The sequence below is a fragment of the Phyllobates terribilis genome, unplaced genomic scaffold (genome assembly GCF_046119375.1).
Source record: "Phyllobates terribilis strain yellow unplaced genomic scaffold, ASM4611937v1 Scaffold_8__6_contigs__length_399053987, whole genome shotgun sequence".
Classification (NCBI taxonomy): Eukaryota; Metazoa; Chordata; class Amphibia; order Anura; family Dendrobatidae; genus Phyllobates; species Phyllobates terribilis.
This window is the reverse complement of record NW_027362768.1, coordinates 360,468,899-360,486,386: the sequence shown is the minus strand read 5'-3', so window position 1 is coordinate 360,486,386 and position 17,488 is coordinate 360,468,899. Positions and strand designations below refer to the sequence as shown.

General features: G+C 42.5%; 1 protein-coding gene across 16 annotated transcripts in view; it reads left to right on the top strand.

Annotated features, from left to right (window-relative positions):
- FOXP1 (forkhead box P1) overlaps positions 1–17,488 on the top strand; it is an 809,982-nt gene that overhangs the window by 719,466 nt on the left and 73,028 nt on the right. The gene's annotated exons all lie outside the window — the stretch shown is intronic.

The window sequence follows — 17,488 nt, the reverse complement described above, 5'->3', positions numbered from 1 at the left end:
AACCATTTTCCAAAAAAATCCAACGTAACCATAATCTAAAGCAAAAAAATTGGAAGAATATTTTGCCACCCAAAAACAAGAAAGTCCGTGCAGATCACAAGTGTAATATTTCATGTTTTTTCTTTTTCATCCTATCTGCACCTTTTCACATCACATATTTCCTCTATCACTTTTTGTAAATGTTGTTATCTGCATTCCCACCCAAAAGAGAGGAAAAACAGGCATGTCTAGAGATCTGGAGCAAACCTTTCGATTGTTTTTTGAGTACTCAATCAGCACGGTGCTGGGAAAGTTCATCTGAACACACCCAGTATACACACATTACAAAAACAACAGCATTTCTGTGTTTCCCTTTACACCTTTTTCATGATAACCGACAACAATATTTGATCGAGTGCCCGGTTTCCATATCGTACAAACAGATAAAAACCCAAGGGCTGGTGAATGTAGCGGTAAGATATGACTGAAGTGTTGATTTCATCAGCTTTTTTTTTTTTTTTCTTATTGTCGAGGAGTGGCTTTATTCCGATCTTGGCTTATGGACAGATGAAGCAGACTTTAGTTCCTAGTGTGTTCTGTGTCGATTGAGTAGATGAACGTTGGACAACCTTCAGTCCCCCAACTGGTCTTGGTTTCCCAATGACTAGAGTTGAGTTGATGCCAGTTTATTTGGACATCCCATTTCATTGGCCACAACACTGGTCTGTGGTCGCAACATGAAAGCATTAGAGCCGGCTCTTCTTTTGATTAGCCGGCCTGGTGCAAAGTCATCGTTGCCAGGCCAGCTAATTGAAAGAAGAGCCACTCATGCTAAAAGGTAAAGGTCTGTATTATTGCTTCCCAAGCATCAGCCGATGGAATGGGACGTGCAAATTGATTTGCGCCAACTCTACCAATGACTGATGGGTCGTAGGTTGCTCACAGCTAGAGTAGATTCTGGTGTACTAGAATTCCTTTTTGGGCTCCTCTCAGTTGGTAGCTCTCCTCTTAATGTTATTTTGCCTCTAAAATTTTGGACACACTGTCCCAGGACTTTCCAGAATGTATTATTTAATGGCCTCCGGCTCGATCTCGAGCCATGGCGACTTAATGGATGAGCGCTCTGTAGGAAGATCGATCTTACCCAAGCCCATCTTCTCCACCATCTCCCCCACAATCTTAATATGAGGTGATTCTTGGTTCACCATCCGAAGAGTTGTATTACATTGACAGTTTAACTTCGAAGTTATCCATGCTCAAACTTTCCAAAAAAAAAAGAAGCTTTTGGCCATGAGATTGTTTTGACTGTTGAAGTGCCTGATCCAACCATTTTTATAAAAGTTGTAGAAGCAGAAGGGACATTTCCAGAATGAGACCTCTGGTACAAGGTATCTTGGTGGCACCTGGACAGGAAATTGTCTAAACTGTGTTCCTCTGCCAGTAGACCTCATTTAGACTTCCCACAGCCATTTGGACAGTGCTTAAAATTAAATTCTATAGACGTATTTGAATCCTCCATTTAGATTTAGGTTAGAAATAAACTTATTTATGTTGGTTTTATGTTGTAAAGCCTTAAACGTTTTGGGACCTATAGGTAGACAGTCAACCCTCATAGAGAAAAGATTGTGGTATCTTAAAAAATAGATCCAAGTGGCATGTGATTGTTTCCAAAGTCAAACTCAAATGTAGTTGTCTACTGTTGGACCATTGGGGCTAATTATTAAGTAAGGACTTGTGCCCTCCAAGGGATTCTATAGTAATTTGGTGGGTCAGTCTGACCTTGACAGATGACTAGGGTAGGACAATCTATTTTTGTTTCCAAAGGATATACCCTACTGAAGTCCAGCACTTTTTAATTTTCCCATGTTTGTCCCTATCCCAACCAATGTTTAGCTATATCATTTCTAATTATTTTTTTTCTAAGAATTTTTTTTTCGGTTTCCCCCATAATCTCAACACACGAGTTCAATTTAGTGCTAACTGACCACCCTACCATAGATGATTGTTACACACCTACCAGACAGGCACCATTTCTGCGATGTTGGCGTGGTATCTCAACCGAAATAAAATGAACTGGAGTATGGTGTTGGTATGCATGCATATGTATGAAGGTGTACCAAAATTGGGATGGCACTAGCCTCTAGCATGGGATCTCCCATCGCTGCAGCCGATCAGCGGGCGACGCAGCGCTGACATCGCAGTAATGGCACCCTTCTGGGAGGTCAATTTTCATTTCTTATTATTTTGTTCTGTGCTATGGAGCTATTAAGAATAGATTGTCCAACAGTGGAGAACCCCCTTAAAGTTGGATAGATCTATTTCTGGCTTTATCAATTGGACAAGGGATTTTTTTATTTATTTTTGTTCAAAATTTGCACCTCCTCCTTTAAAGGGGTCTTTCACACTTTTCATATTGTTGATTTATCTTAACGATAGGTCATCAATATGATATCGGTGGACGTCCGACACCCGGTACTAGCACCGATCAGCTATTTTTAGCTCCGGTGGTGGACGGGTGTAGAGAGTAGATGGAGCCTTCACAACACAGCTCTTGTTTTTATGGCCATGTTTAAGGTCATTGCTGGAACTGGAAACAGCTGATAGGTGCGAGTTTCTGCTGTTAGACCCCCGGCCACATGATATTGGTGTCCTATGGGTAGGTCATCAATATCTTAAACTCGGACAACCCCTACCGCTCAAGATAACCACCTACTTTGCATCCACTTATCTCTGCCCATCGTATATTTGTTAGATCTGTGATCGGGGGGGGATATACCATTGGTGCAACCTAGGTCCCAAGAGATGAGGGGGTCCATTTCATCCTCCAAAGCAGGTGGGTTTGTGCATTATGAGAAGCTATTGGACTGGAAAGGGCCCATATAGTGTTCTTGCTCAGGGACCCTCTTCAGTCCGTGTTCCCCAGTGTCTTAGATGATAGTTTGGGGAGTAGACTATAATTTCCACTCTCTCTGGTTGGATATAAAGCGTTACCTGATTTCTACCTCTTGCAAATACTCATCATGCACCACTCTTCTTCCGTGCTCTGTTTGCTTGCAAACCATCTGATTGTTTGCCTACATAATTGCTATAAACTTTGTCCAGTAGATGTTTTTTATTTATTAGTGTTTTTTTTATTTTTTATTGTAGCACATCCTTGTTTAATTTGGAACCCTTTATTTTACACAACGGGTATAGTTGGAAGTGCACCTTTGGTAAACATTACAATTGCTTTATTAGCATTTTGCAGAATGAAGTTACGCGAGCGGGGAGATTACGATGCCTTCTGTTTCTATAACGTGACGAGATCTTTACGATACCTTCCGCTCGGCAGGGAAATCGCTCCTTTCTTGTCAATGTCGGCATTCTTGTACTGGACGAGAGGGGGTTAACTTGCAACAATTACAGTCTTTGGCTTCCCTGCCGATCATGTTGTAAGGTGCATGCCATCCATTTGCTGAGCTGATTGAATTACGGTTGCATCTTTAACCGTAAGTGAGCAATATATTACACAGAAGGATGCACATTGACTTGCTTTAAGCAGCCATGACAATCTGCTGGATACCGGTCTTGATTTCTATTTAATACATACACAAACCAGAAATGAATAAGAAAAAAAAAAATAACCATGCAATTCCCATTTCAGCGAGCAAGACGATGTTTGGTATAGTCAGTGGAACAATATAGTATCACTGTGCACTTGGGTGTGAGAAGAGTGGAGTTATTGAATTTCATCTTTCAGATTCGGCATTGTCCCATCAGCCGGAAAGTAAGGTCAGAAGACAAAAGAGCACGAGCTATCTGCAATATGCACAGACAGCCGAAAATATCTCTAATTATTCTCCACCCCCCCAAAAAAAAATTACAGGGAAGGTGAAAGAGACAGAATGAAGCAAAAATACGTAACCGAAAAAAATCTACAAAAATAAGATGTCAGCAATTTTTTGTATTTGGGTAAGGAGTGGGATGAATTAGAATTAGCTGAATTGTACAAGTTTTCATTATGAATCTGCAGGCAAAAACCATCCAATTTGTGACATTAAATACTAATTGGAGATGAGTGAATAGATTCAAGTTAAAACAAATTCCATAAATTCGGATTGGATGGAAGCTGAATTTTTTGTGGTTCGATTTGCTAGAATGAAGCAAAAAGGCAACTTGCCTCTATTTTTGCTTGATCCTTTTTTTAGGCTTGAGAAGGTGTTTAAAAAAAAAAACTATTATACTCACCTTGCCCCTCACCTGCCCTGTCTTCGTAGCTCTCCACCTGGTCTTCTGTGGCTCGCTTCCGTCCTTGTGGCTCCAGTCTTCTCTTCCATTTTCTGGCTCCAGTCTTCTCTTCCATTTTCCGCCTCCAGTCTTCTCTTCCATTTTCCGCCTCCAGTCTTCTCTTCCATTTTCCGCCTCCAGTCTTCTCTTCCATTTTCCGCCTCCAGTCTTCTCTTCCATTTTCCGCCTCCAGTCTTCTCTTCCATTTTCCGCCTCCAGTCTTCTCTTCCATTTTCCGCCTCCAGTCTTCTCTTCCATTTTCCGCCTCCAGTCTTCTCTTCCATTTTCCGCCTCCAGTCTTCTCTTCCATTTTCCGCCTCCAGTCTTCTCTTCCATTTTCCGGCTCTAGTCTTCTCTTCCATCTTCCGGCTCTAGGCTTCTCTTCCATTTTCTGGCTCCTGTCTTCTCTTCCATTTTCTGGCTCCAGTCTTCTCTTCCATTTTTCGGCTCTAGTCTTCTCTTCCATTTTCCGCCTCCAGTCTTCTCTTCCATTTTCCGCCTCCAGTCTTCTCTTCCATTTTCCGCCTCCAGTCTTCTCTTCCATTTTCCGCCTCCAGTCTTCTCTTCCATTTTCTTCCTCCAGTCTTCTCTTCCATTTTCCGCCTCCAGTCTTCTCTTCCATTTTCCGCCTCCAGTCTTCTCTTCCATTTTCCGCCTCCAGTCTTCTCTTCCATTTTCCGCCTCCAGTCTTCTCTTCCATTTTCCGCCTCCAGTCTTCTCTTCCATTTTCCGCCTCCAGTCTTCTCTTCCATTTTCCGCCTCCAGTCTTCTCTTCCATTTTCCGCCTCCAGTCTTCTCTTCCATTTTCCGCCTCCAGTCTTCTCTTCCATTTTCCGCCTCCAGTCTTCTCTTCCATTTTCCGCCTCCAGTCTTCTCTTCCATTTTCCGCCTCCAGTCTTCTCTTCCATTTTCCGCCTCCAGTCTTCTCTTCCATTTTCCGCCTCCAGTCTTCTCTTCCATTTTCCGCCTCCAGTCTTCTCTTCCATTTTCCGCCTCCAGTCTTCTCTTCCATTTTCCGCCTCCAGTCTTCTCTTCCATTTTCCGCCTCCAGTCTTCTCTTCCATTTTCCGCCTCCAGTCTTCTCTTCCATTTTCCGCCTCCAGTCTTCTCTTCCATTTTCCGCCTCCAGTCTTCTCTTCCATTTTCCGCCTCCAGTCTTCTCTTCCATTTTCCGCCTCCAGTCTTCTCTTCCATTTTCCGCCTCCAGTCTTCTCTTCCATTTTCCGCCTCCAGTCTTCTCTTCCATTTTCCGCCTCCAGTCTTCTCTTCCATTTTCCGCCTCCAGTCTTCTCTTCCATTTTCCGCCTCCAGTCTTCTCTTCCATTTTCCGCCTCCAGTCTTCTCTTCCATCTTCCGCCTCCAGTCTTCTCTTCCATCTTCCGCCTCCAGTCTTCTCTTCCATTTTCCGCCTCCAGTCTTCTCTTCCATTTTCCGCCTCAAGTCTTCTCTTCCATTTTCCGCCTCAAGTCTTCTCTTCCATTTTCCGCCTCCAGTCTTCTCTTCCATTTTCCGCCTCCAGTCTTCTCTTCCATCTTTCCGCCTCCAGTCTTCTCTTCCATCTTTCCGCCTCCAGTCTTCTCTTCCATCTTTCCGCCTCCAGTCTTCTCTTCCATTTTTCCGGCTCTAGTCTTCTCTTCCATTTTTCCGGCTCTAGTCTTCTCTTCCATTTTTCCGGCTCTAGTCTTCTCTTCCATTTTTCCGGCTCCAGTCTTCTCTTCCATTTTCCGCCTCCAGTCTTCTCTTCCATTTTCCGCCTCCAGTCTTCTCTTCCATTTTCCGCCTCCAGTCTTCTCTTCCATTTTCCGCTTCCAGTCTTCTCTTCCATCTTCCAGCTCTAGCCGTCTTTGCCTTTTTTTCGGCTCTAGTCTTCTCTTCCATTTTTCCGGCTCCAGTCTTCTCTTCCATTTTCTGGCTCCAGTCTTCTCTTCCATTTTCTGGCTCCAGTCTTCTCTTCCATTTTCTGGCTCCAGTCTTCTCTTCCATTTTCTGGCTCCAGTCTTCTCTTCCATTTTCCGGCTCCAGTCTTCTCTTCCATCTTCTGGCTCCAGTCGTCTCTTCCATTTTCCAGCTCCATCCTTCTCTTCCTCGCCCCCAGTGCTGACTATGCCTCAAGTGACGTTGAGATGTCGCATAAGTCCTAATGAGCGCCGAGTGCAGAAAGCTCAGAATGGAAGATGGCACTAGAGCTGGAGAGAGAAAGCAAGCCATCAATAGACCAGTATTTTTTTAACCTCTCCATTTTTGCCAGCTTCTTGGGCAAGGAGCCAGCTCTTTTTAAGCTTGTAAGCGCTGCTCTGAAAGTTGCTGAATTGCTGGATCTGGCCAGGTTCAGTGTGCCAACGCTCCTCTGATTCTGCAGTGGCATATCTCCCTCTGTATGCAGCATGGGTGGGAGAGCACACCGTTCAGACCAATGATACAGCAGTACCACAGGTCCAAACTGACAATCATCAGAAGCGCACCGCCCCCTGGCAAGAGAAGCAGAGAAGCAGTGTGCTCCTGAACATAAAAGAAAAATAACCTTTTGAAGAGATGTAGTTACTGTCTCCGATCAGTCATGAAGGTGACTAAGGGTCTGGCAGCTACTAATGTCTTTCTCCAAATTTAATTGGGAATCGTCTTCACCCACGAAGAGCCAGCTGATAAAATGGTGGCCTCTCAATGGCCCTTCCCCACTTATATAAAATAATAATACAAAGCGAATCTCCCATTTACATCGAGAAGCACATTAGCCGCGTCTCGAGGGTTTGTAGCACAGCAATCAGTTAAGGAGATAAATAATCTGATTTGGCATGACACTCCTTCTCCTCTCTTTAATTTGTCTTACACATGGAAAATTATAATTAAATCACTCAGAGTAAAACCCCTGAGTGCAGAGGAGGAGGAACAGAAATACACAGTTTGGAAGCGATTTCCAATAGAGACCGAACTCACCCCCACCCCATTGAACGGCAAGTAGATATTTATCAATATTCAACGCGGTTAAGGGATGAGCGTTACTGTGTGATTTGTGAGGTGGCTGCATCCGCCACAATCAAGCCTTCATAGGATCCCTTCCTCTTCTCCGCACAAGCACTTGGCATCATTAAGATGCAGCACTCAACGTGTTTAACATGCTTTGAATTTTTTTTTCTCTCTCGTCCCCTCTTGGGCAATTTAATAATGTTTGTTGTGCTGATAGTACACACATCCACTCAAACTATTCTACATTCCACAATTGCCAGAATTACAGATTCGGATAATGCATGTGAAATGGTGTTTTCTGTGATCTCATGCGCAATTCTGACTCCAGGCAAAACATTTTTTTCCCACTGTTTTACATTAGAACCTAGTGTAAAATGGGGATGGTTTATGGTGGGGCCATAGGGGTTGTGAGCTCCATAGTCTCCAAAGCTGGCCACCCACAGCGATTAGACTAACCTTGTCCAGACCCACCCATATTGGTGGGATCATCAAGAGTAGAGTTGATTCGCATGACACAAGTTAGTATTCCATGACTGCTGGATGGGAGCCTTGTGAACTGTCTCCTACCTACCGGCTCCTCTGATTAGCGTGATGTTATTGTTGAGGAGTGATGCACAAAGGACTAGGAGCTGGGGATGCTGGCAGATAGGACACAGTTGAGAAGCTCCTTTCCAGCGGTCATGGAATATTAACCTAGCCGCTGGATGTGGTTCCTGAGAATCCATTTGTTGATCTCTAGTCAACAGTCTAATCTGTATGGGTTCCTCTTGATTTTCACCACCCGTCCAGACGATATCAAGGATGAGAAGAATCTAACTTGTTGAATTTGGATCCAGCCATGGCTTTCTCATAGAGAACACAAGAGGTCTCTGCTTTGGGGGATTCAGAGGAGCTGGCTGTCTGCCGAACGATGCTAATGTGTAGGGGGGCCTTTAGACAATGGTGCAATGACTTCTTATGAATGCACCGTAGTCATCTGATCATGGTACACTATGCTATCTCATGGTACAAATGATCATATTTTGTGATTATAGGGAGGTCATCATTAGATATGGTGGCATTTTGGTCTTTGTTCTTTGGGTGGAGGGCCCATTTATGACTTTTGCATCAGATCCTAGAACATGCAAGCTACACTGTTGAGCCACCACATGGACTATTGTTGTAATCTACATTAGAGGTCAAATTACAACTTCACGAATGTTCAGAGAGCCATAGGATGTTTGTGTACAGACAATTTCCAAGACATGTAGTGCCACATTTATGAACATGAAGAACCTCCCAAAAGCAGTATTACAGTAGTAATCTTGAATCTGGTGGTCGAATTCTCCTTCAACCAAAAGCAATATCTTCAAACTATGCTTGTTCAACTCGGGAGAGAATGTATGCGTTCTCAATGGCAAAATAGGTATAAGGTAGGGTTGTAGCTTTACACCCATGAAAATTAAAGCATTGAATCCATTGAAATTCAACATGTTCAACCCTTCTTTCTCTCAATTCTTTCATCAAGGAAAAAGATAGGACCCCACCATACACATGATGGTTGGATGATGTGGCCAATATTGTATGTTGTAACACCTTCCTTATTGTCTACACCAGTTATTAGTGAGTTCCATAGTAGTGTCCTACAGTAGTTTTCTACTCTTTTGTTGACCTGTTGCCATTTTGGTGGTAGCTTTTTTGTAGACGGAAATAACACTCTCTAAAGACTTCGGACTTTACAAAGACATGATGTCTGGACAGTTATTGTATTGAATTACATTTTTTTTAGAAATCAATGGATGTGTACTAGTGTTCCAGGCTTGTTCTTGCCCTCAAGGTACAGGATATTAGTTGGTCCCATGATGTCTACAGTGATATGCTGATGTTCCCCATGCTCCTGCTGAAGCGAGTGCACAATGTTAATTCAGTGCATTGGACAATTTTTGGTCCCCCCCCACCCTGATGGTGTATATTATGTTTTTTGGGTAGGGGAGGTCTTTGGGGTCATGCCTGCACAAGCAGTAGTAATAAATATTAATGGTGGGTTATTTTTTTTTTTTTCATTATTATTATTTCTTCAAGTATTTTTTGGGAGGGACACATATGGCATTAGTCATTCCTTATGTTTCCAATTCATTTCACTGAATAAATGTTGCCTTTTATATCAGTATGTGTTATTATATTAGTATGTGCTATGGGTTATGTTATTAGTATGTCTTGTTTTTCCATTCCGAGTTTTCCCCAAGATGCAATAAAAAAAAAAATTGCACAGTTGTAGCTTTATAAATTACTGTTAAAGGGTCTTTCCAGCCATCTGTTTAGAATCCCCCGTCTTCTACTTGTCACAATATGTACACAGGAATTTGATGAATCTGTTGACCCACATTTCCATGCAGATCACCCGTCTCTCTAATTTACTGTATTAAGCTGTATTTTGTAACAGAACCTGATGTTACAATGTGCTTTTAAATATGGTACTTTTTAAAGGGAACCAGCATGAATCAAGCCAGGCTGCATAATTGCAACCAGCTATGTTTGTCTCAGAATCGCCCAGCCTTCAGAGAAAATATAATTTAAAGATCTGCTAAAACTTAGGGAAAGACCTGTCAATCAACTCTAGCAGTGCTGGGAAGAGCCGGCCTGAGACTGCACCCGACTAATCTCGTCTCATGCTATGGTCCCTGGCCGGATTTTTAAAGTATATTTTAAAAAATATACCTGGCCGCAATCGTGCAGTCCCTTTAAATGGACCTGTTACTTGTCATAAATATATATTATTTTTTTACCTGGTGTAAATGCCGCTGTTCTCCTGAATCTGGCGATGTTTTTCTTTTTCTCCTGCGCCTCTCTGTTCCTGAGATATGGTTCACAATCCCTTTTGAATGTATTTCTAGTCTTGTTATTCAAGTGGGCATGAACTTCAACTCTTCTCTGTGGGCGTCTTCTTGAGGACCACACCCTCTTGGCTAACAAGACTAGATTCAGATACAGGGAGGAAGGAGCCATAGCTCAGCAACGGAGCAGCGCAGGAAGAAAAGAAAAACATCACCGAATTCAGGAGATCAGCGGCATTTACACCAAGTAAAAAAATAACATATTTATGGCAAGTGACAAGTCCTCTTTAATTTACGTAGGGGGAGCGATGAACCAGGTGATCGAATGCTAAGATGTTATAGTAATATTTTGAGTTTGTCTTTTTTCTATTATCATAGTAAGTAATGACTATAAGCTGTGAGTGATTGTAGCATTTAGTTGCATCTTAGGGCAGATTTACATTATATTTCCAAGCATTTTTGTCTAGCCTCCTGTTTTTGGAGAAACTAAAATTGTTGTTAGAAGAGTTTTTCGAAACTAAGCTGATCCTGCAGTGTCTCACTGCTGGAATCTGTGAGCTAATTTGGTAGCAAGTGTTTAATTTGCCAACAGCACTCCCAGAGGAGAAAAAAGGTGTTACATGGTGACCATTAAAAATGTGTTCTTACGTAATGAATCTCGTAAACTCATTATTACACCAAACCGGCTACATGTCACCGCTCAGTAAACAATTTAAAGGTATTGTCCTGTACTAAAATATTAATGACCCATCCTATCCCATGTACTTTCATAGCCAAGGGACATGGTAACAGCTTATCAATGGAGATGCCAGGTATAAGACACTCTTCATTCTTATATCATATGCTCAGGATAGGTTATTAATATCTTTAGCAAAGTCCTAGATAGCTATTTTATTCCTTAGGCTGTACATTTCACTTGCTGATTGATCGGGGATCCGACAGTCTGAGAGTAAGATCGGAGTCACATTTCTGTTCTCGGACCGCAATGCATGGACCAGCCATGGATCTCCTGACTGAAACTCATCGGCATATATAACGCTGTTGAGTTCAGGTTAGGACACCTGCATCAGACCTCAAAACATGTATGCGTGAATCTGGCCTAGAAGGGTTGTGACTGTGAAAATCTGAGTTTGTGGGTTTTTAATAATCACCTGGGCAGGTTAACGCTGCAACAATATTTTATTCCTTACATCCAAGGTAATACAGCAATTCCAGGTAAGTGTCCAAAATACAATTGTCTCAGTCCACAATCCTCCATACGACAGGTAAAACTATAGAAACACAGGTATTCAGTAGCAACAATCCTTTAAGAAAGTTTAAATCCAAGCGACATATCACACAACGGTAACATATTCATCCATCCAACCTTCTAAATCCTCAGTCTCGATCCTATTCCCTCGATGTCCTTCCACTCAACTCCCCACTAAACATGTGACTTCTTTCTCCTTCACTGGGATCAGCCCCCTGAATATGCAGAACTGCTCTCACCTTTCCCCCAAAGATAATTGTGCATTAATGGAAGTATCTTTCTCAGGTCGACCTCATCACCTGGGTCTGCAGGTGAGACTCCCTGTGGTGATGACTCTGCCAGATCTTTTTTTCAACACTTACACAATGGGCCTAGACGATTTTTGAACAGTGGTTAGAGGCTCCTGAGATACTAATGAGATTGCTGGAATTCTGGACACTTTACAAGTAAAATTAGTGTACATAAACTGACGAGCAAGCAGAACATTAATAAAACACAGCAAGCAAATCTCTAATAAAACACAATAATAATATTGATGGCACCGGTGCTCCATGATGGAAAAGTCTCATAGTCTTTAGTAAGTGGCCAGCTCCTCACAGTGATGCTAGCTCCCATCTACCAACTGTGCAGGAAACCTCTGCCTCTTCTTCCATGAGATGAGCGGTGATACCAGAAGTCAGACCTGTAGATTACATGAAGTTATGCCTAATGAGTCATACACCCCTTTGAATAAACATATGCATTGCCTGAAGAAAAACTGTCTGTGTTATGAGAGCCTCTTAAACAGTAATGGTGTTAGATTGGGCTAGCTTGAAAGTAAGTGTTTAATTTCCCAACAGCACTCCCAGAGGAGAAAAAAGGTGTTACATAGTGGCCATTAAAATTGTGTTCTTATGTAATGAATCTCGTAAACTCGTTATTACACCGGACCAGCTACCTGTCACCACTAGGTAAACAGAATTTAAAGATTACACACCTTACTTCTTCTCTGTTCCAGCATTCATCATCATTGTCCATAAGCATACTACTTAAGCTAATACAGTCCTCCAGTCCCTCTCATCCTTGACATAGTTTACAATATCGATTATCCAGAAGGGAAGGATCATCTGGTACCAGTTAACTGTTTGTTCTTAGTGTTTAATAAAATTGAGCGGGTGGCGTGACATCTGCTTTACAGCCGAGCAAATTAACTGGGGCCACACCTTATGAGCTGAAAATAAGCCATATAACCTTTGCACTTGGGGGAACCTATAGAAAATGCCAATAAAATCCAGGCTCTGCTTATCTTGCACTGTTTACATAAACATATGGATCATATTCGACGTCTACTGTCAGGAATGTAAAGGGATAATTGCCTTGGTAATTCCATTTCCCTGTAAGCCCTTTAAAATGTTTATTGACAGGACTCGTGGGCTTGCGAGATGAAAATCCAGAAGGACATAAATGGCAAAAATGACTTTATTAAATGATTTGTTAAAAGGAAAGTGAGAGAGATGAGATGAGATAAGTAGAAGGTGGAAAACTCAAGCTTGGAATTCGCTTTGGGAATGTAAGAGAGTAGAGAATATTCTTGCTGGACGTGATTTTTATTTAATATTTGGAGGTGTAACGTGAAGGTTTTTGGGACATGATACAATTTCGATGATCGAGCCCCCAACTATCACACATCATTTATAGTCCTGGTCTCTTTATATGGGACAGAGGGGTCTTTTTGTACTTTCCGCAACTGCCGTAAACTAACAGGCGTAATAAGTTGGTCTTAAAGTTCATTGATCTTAGAAAGTAATGAGAATGTCTACCCTTAGTGGCACTGGGTAGGTAACACTTTTTGATGGTGTAAAAGATTTGTCCAGGATTTTAATAAGGGTTTCCTTTTTTTTCCTAGAAGCAATGGCACTCTTGTTCATGGGTTGTGTCTGGTAATGCAGTTTATACTCCATGGTTATTTCATTACAACCATAATGAATGTTGCCCAAACCGAGCCATCTCAGCAGGGATGACCAACTATGAAATGAATTTGGTGGTCTTCTAGGCTTTCCAGAGACTCCCAAGTGTTGGGAGAAAAAAGGATTAGCTATGTTAGACTCCAAATTGCCTGATCCTTTGTCCTCAAGAGAGATAAGCCACCACCAATGGGTATGCCAAAGGCTTCCCCTCTTTCCTTTGAGTATAGATTAGATTTAGGGCGCATTCAGATGCCCGTATAAACTGGGAGGAGATCTGAACCCAATGCTCGGACTGAACGATGGCTCTCCCGACCTGAGCATGACAGCTGTATAGAAATATATGAAGCTCTCACACTGGGGTTGGGAGAACCGCCGGCCAGTCTGTGATCTGCGTTCCAATTTCGATCTAATTGATACGGCTGTCTAAATTCGCGCTTAGGGTTAATCTAAACGCATCAATTTTGGAGGAATTAGTCGATCATCTAGTGTGGATTAAGGCCATAAGATGAAAGTTGTCCAAATCCAATTTTGGCAGAACCAGCCGATCATCTGATATGTATGGGAGCTCCTGATTCTCCCCCTACTACAGTTTGGAGAGCGAAGATTCAGACAGCCAATACTTTTGATTTCATGTGAGATCGATTGATTTCTTAGCCGAGCCACTTGCTCATAAGTCAGGAGAGGGAAACAATCCTTTGTTTTCACAGGAGATAAGCACAGTGACTTATTTTCTTCTACCTAGGCTAAACGTGTAAGTGGAAAGCTTTTCACAGACTCCAAATGGGTGAAAAATTGATTGGACAAGTTGGACTCCAAAATGACCCTTTTCCTCAGGGAAGATAAGCCACCACCAGAGGTCTATACCAAAGTCATATTCCCCTCTTTCCATTGAGTATAGATTAGACTAAAACAAGCTAAGCCCATAAATTTTGAAGGGATCGGCCATTCATCTAGTTTGTATTAAGGCCCTCATCCACACTGGATGAAAGTTGTCTAAACCTGCCCATTTTGGCAGGACCAGCCAATAATTTTATATTTATGGGGGCTCCAGATTCTCCCTGACAGATCAGGAAGAGAAGATTTGGCAGCCAATCCCTTTGTTTTCTGGGGAGATTGGCCATTGAATCATCTTTATTCTCCTTCCCCAATGAATGTTCATCCAAGCTGCTTATTCATGTGTGTAGGGGAGTCAGGAGAGGGAAACGGAAATCGACCATGTTGAATTTGGACGTGCCCAATCCTTTTGTTTTTACTGGAGGTGAGCACAGTGACTTATTTTCTCCTACCTTGGTCAAGCATGTAGGTTGAAGGCCCTAATCCACACTGGATGAAAGTTGTCTAAACCCTCCCAAGTTTGGCAGGACCTTCTGATATGTATGGGGGCTCTTGATTCTCCCAGACAGAGGAGAGATGATTTGGGGAGCCGATCCTTTTGTTTTCAGGGGAGATCGGCCGTTGAATCAGATTTATTCGCTCTTCCTGTTGAATGCTCAACCGAGCCCCTTGCTCATGTCTATATGAGAGTCAGGAGAGGGAAACAAGTATTGGGCAAGTTGAATTTGGACATGCCCAATTCTTTGTTTTCACTGTAGGTGTGCATAGTGTTTTATTCTCTTTTACCTTGGTTTTTTTCGATAGTATTCGCCTATATAGCCATATTGTCCATTTTCCCAATCCTAGGAGCTCACTTCCACCCCTCGATGACTCCTCTTACTACTTGTAGTATTCTCTATTTTTCTTTCTAATGTGCTCACCAGAACGTGAATTCTCCTAAGTGTAATTTTCCTTTTGTGTGTCTACTCAAAACTAACGTTGTGATGGGTTCTTAAAATGTAATTCCGAGACGGAGCACAATTTCCACATCACAGGTGGCGTTAATATAGGCCAGTCCCCTAGGCTCTTGTCGCCACGAGTCGTACAGCTTGTTTAGTGTCTGCATCCATATGGCAATCTGTCCCATTCATAGGAGAACTGCTGTAAATAGCGTTGCCTCTGGGTCCTGTGGTCACTGTAGTGAAAAAGATGTTAACTCTCAGTAGCCAACAATCCAGCAGTTTGCTCCATGTGAGTTCCCATGTTTAAATTACAGTGCGCTCGGAGGAAAATGACAAATACGTTCAGTTCTTTCTTTTGTGGGTTTTTATTTTATTTTTTTTTTAAGCCTGGTAACAGTTGAGTAACCCAGCAGGTTCTTAGACATTCTGTTCTATGACATCTCTTTCAGGGGAAACTCACTGCGGCAGAGACTTATCTCTATGTTTACTCAATTAAAAAAATAAAGAATGTCGGAACAAACAGCTACTATATGTTTTTCTATAGGCAGGGTTAATCATTACCCAGTGTAAAGAAACCAAGAAAAATCTGTGTACCGGTGTTCTGCGATAGCGCGACGACCTTGAATCTTTTACATTAATGCACTGCGTTCAAAGGTGATCCATCATTACAGGAGCATATTAGTTGTTGATCGCGTGGGGGAATGTTATTTGTATTATATGATTCTTCTTTATACTTCGCTTTAGTTTAGCACAATTTTATGTGTTTGTTTTTTTTTGTAAGATTCTACCCCTATATGTGCTCAATGGTGGACAGTATTATCCTTAATGTGGTAATATCTACTTTCAACTGGAACTATCTTCAGATTGACTGCGGTCCCGATTTCTGGATCTTCAGCCGTCCTTGTGATACAAGAATGGCTTGTGTCCCCAAGAACGATGAATGCTTGTGTAGAGTGGCTCTCCATTTTGGCTCATAGAGTAGGGTCCTGCCTGCTTTATGATGTCCATTTGCACTATTAAAGCATATGGACAGGGATTTTTTTTTTTACGAGACCACTCTTTTAAATTGTCCATACATAACACATATTGGCCAAACTTGACTTAGTTGGGAATGGACGACCATCTAGGTATGTTCTGACTCTCCCCGGATGGGATGTCAGGGGAAAGAAAGGTTAGACTTGTCGAATTTCAACATGTCTGATACTTTTTGTTTTCAGCAGAGCTAAACTGTCAAAAGAAGTGCATGACCTGAGTCCGCAAGTACGCGAGATGCTTGTATGGAGTGGCTCTACATTCTGGCTCATAGAGGAGGGTCCCAAGAGACAAAACCCCCCTCTATGATTTCGACAAGCACCAATAGAGCGTACGGACAGGTGTGCCTTTGAGACAACACTGTTAACTAATATTGGCCAAAACTGCTGATTTTAGTGGGATTGGACAACCATGTAATGTATGTAGGAGTATCCTAATTTTTCTTTTAAGATCCAGAGAACTGTGCTCTATGCTCGCTCAACTATGCTAATAAAGTGACTAAAAGTAGCACAAAAAGTGCACTAGGATGCCTTCAATCATAGTGCTCTCCAACAGGAGAAAAAAACTCCAATAACTGCACCCCATACCTCCGATCCAGAAGGCCACAGCAAGGGTCAGGTATAGTAGCCTCCACAAGCTAAAGGAGACCCATTCTTGCTTCCAGCATCTACTTGGGCTCCCACTCAAGCAAAACTAGGAGCCATCAATGATCGGTTCCCCTTCCGGAAGAGGAGAGCCAGGGGTCTTGGGGAGCGAAATCTGATGCTCACACTCCCCCCATACCTCCCTACCTTAGACTGATCAGGAGGGAACCACACCCTAAAAAGTCCTAGTGAGGGATACAGATGAAAAAGGGGACACACAAATGAAGCAGTGAAAAAAAATAGTGAAGGTATAATACTAGTCAGATCTTCGACTGGGAATTTAAAAATTCCCCATCTTTGCTAAAAGGCCAGGAAAAGGCTGCGTGCTCAAAAAGAATGCAAGGGTGAAGTGTAGTACAAATGTGCCAAAATTCAAGTGGGTTTCCCATGCCCAGTAAGTTGGGGCACCCCAGGGTCACAACTCCTGGGGCACTTCGCACCTCAGACTTACCCGACCTCATGGCTTCAATCCTGGAGGGCCAGGATTTCCACTAGGGATTATATAAGCCACCCAGCGTACTTCTCAGTGCACCATTCCCAGTGTGCATGATGTATCGATCTACTAGGATAGCCCAGGCCAAATCTGACTTTTCAAACGATACTAAACTTGATCTTAGCTAAAAGGCTGAGAAGCGATGGTATTCTTATGTACCACTTATGGCAAGAAGGATTAAGCTTGTTGAATTTCAACCTGCCCGATCCACTGCCTAGAATTGGTTGGTTTCCCTCTTTCTATTGAGAACACTTGCACCCTCATGCGAGATGAACACGCATGTGTATGTCTCCTTTGCCTGAAGTCATACAGCATAAAGGCTGTCAG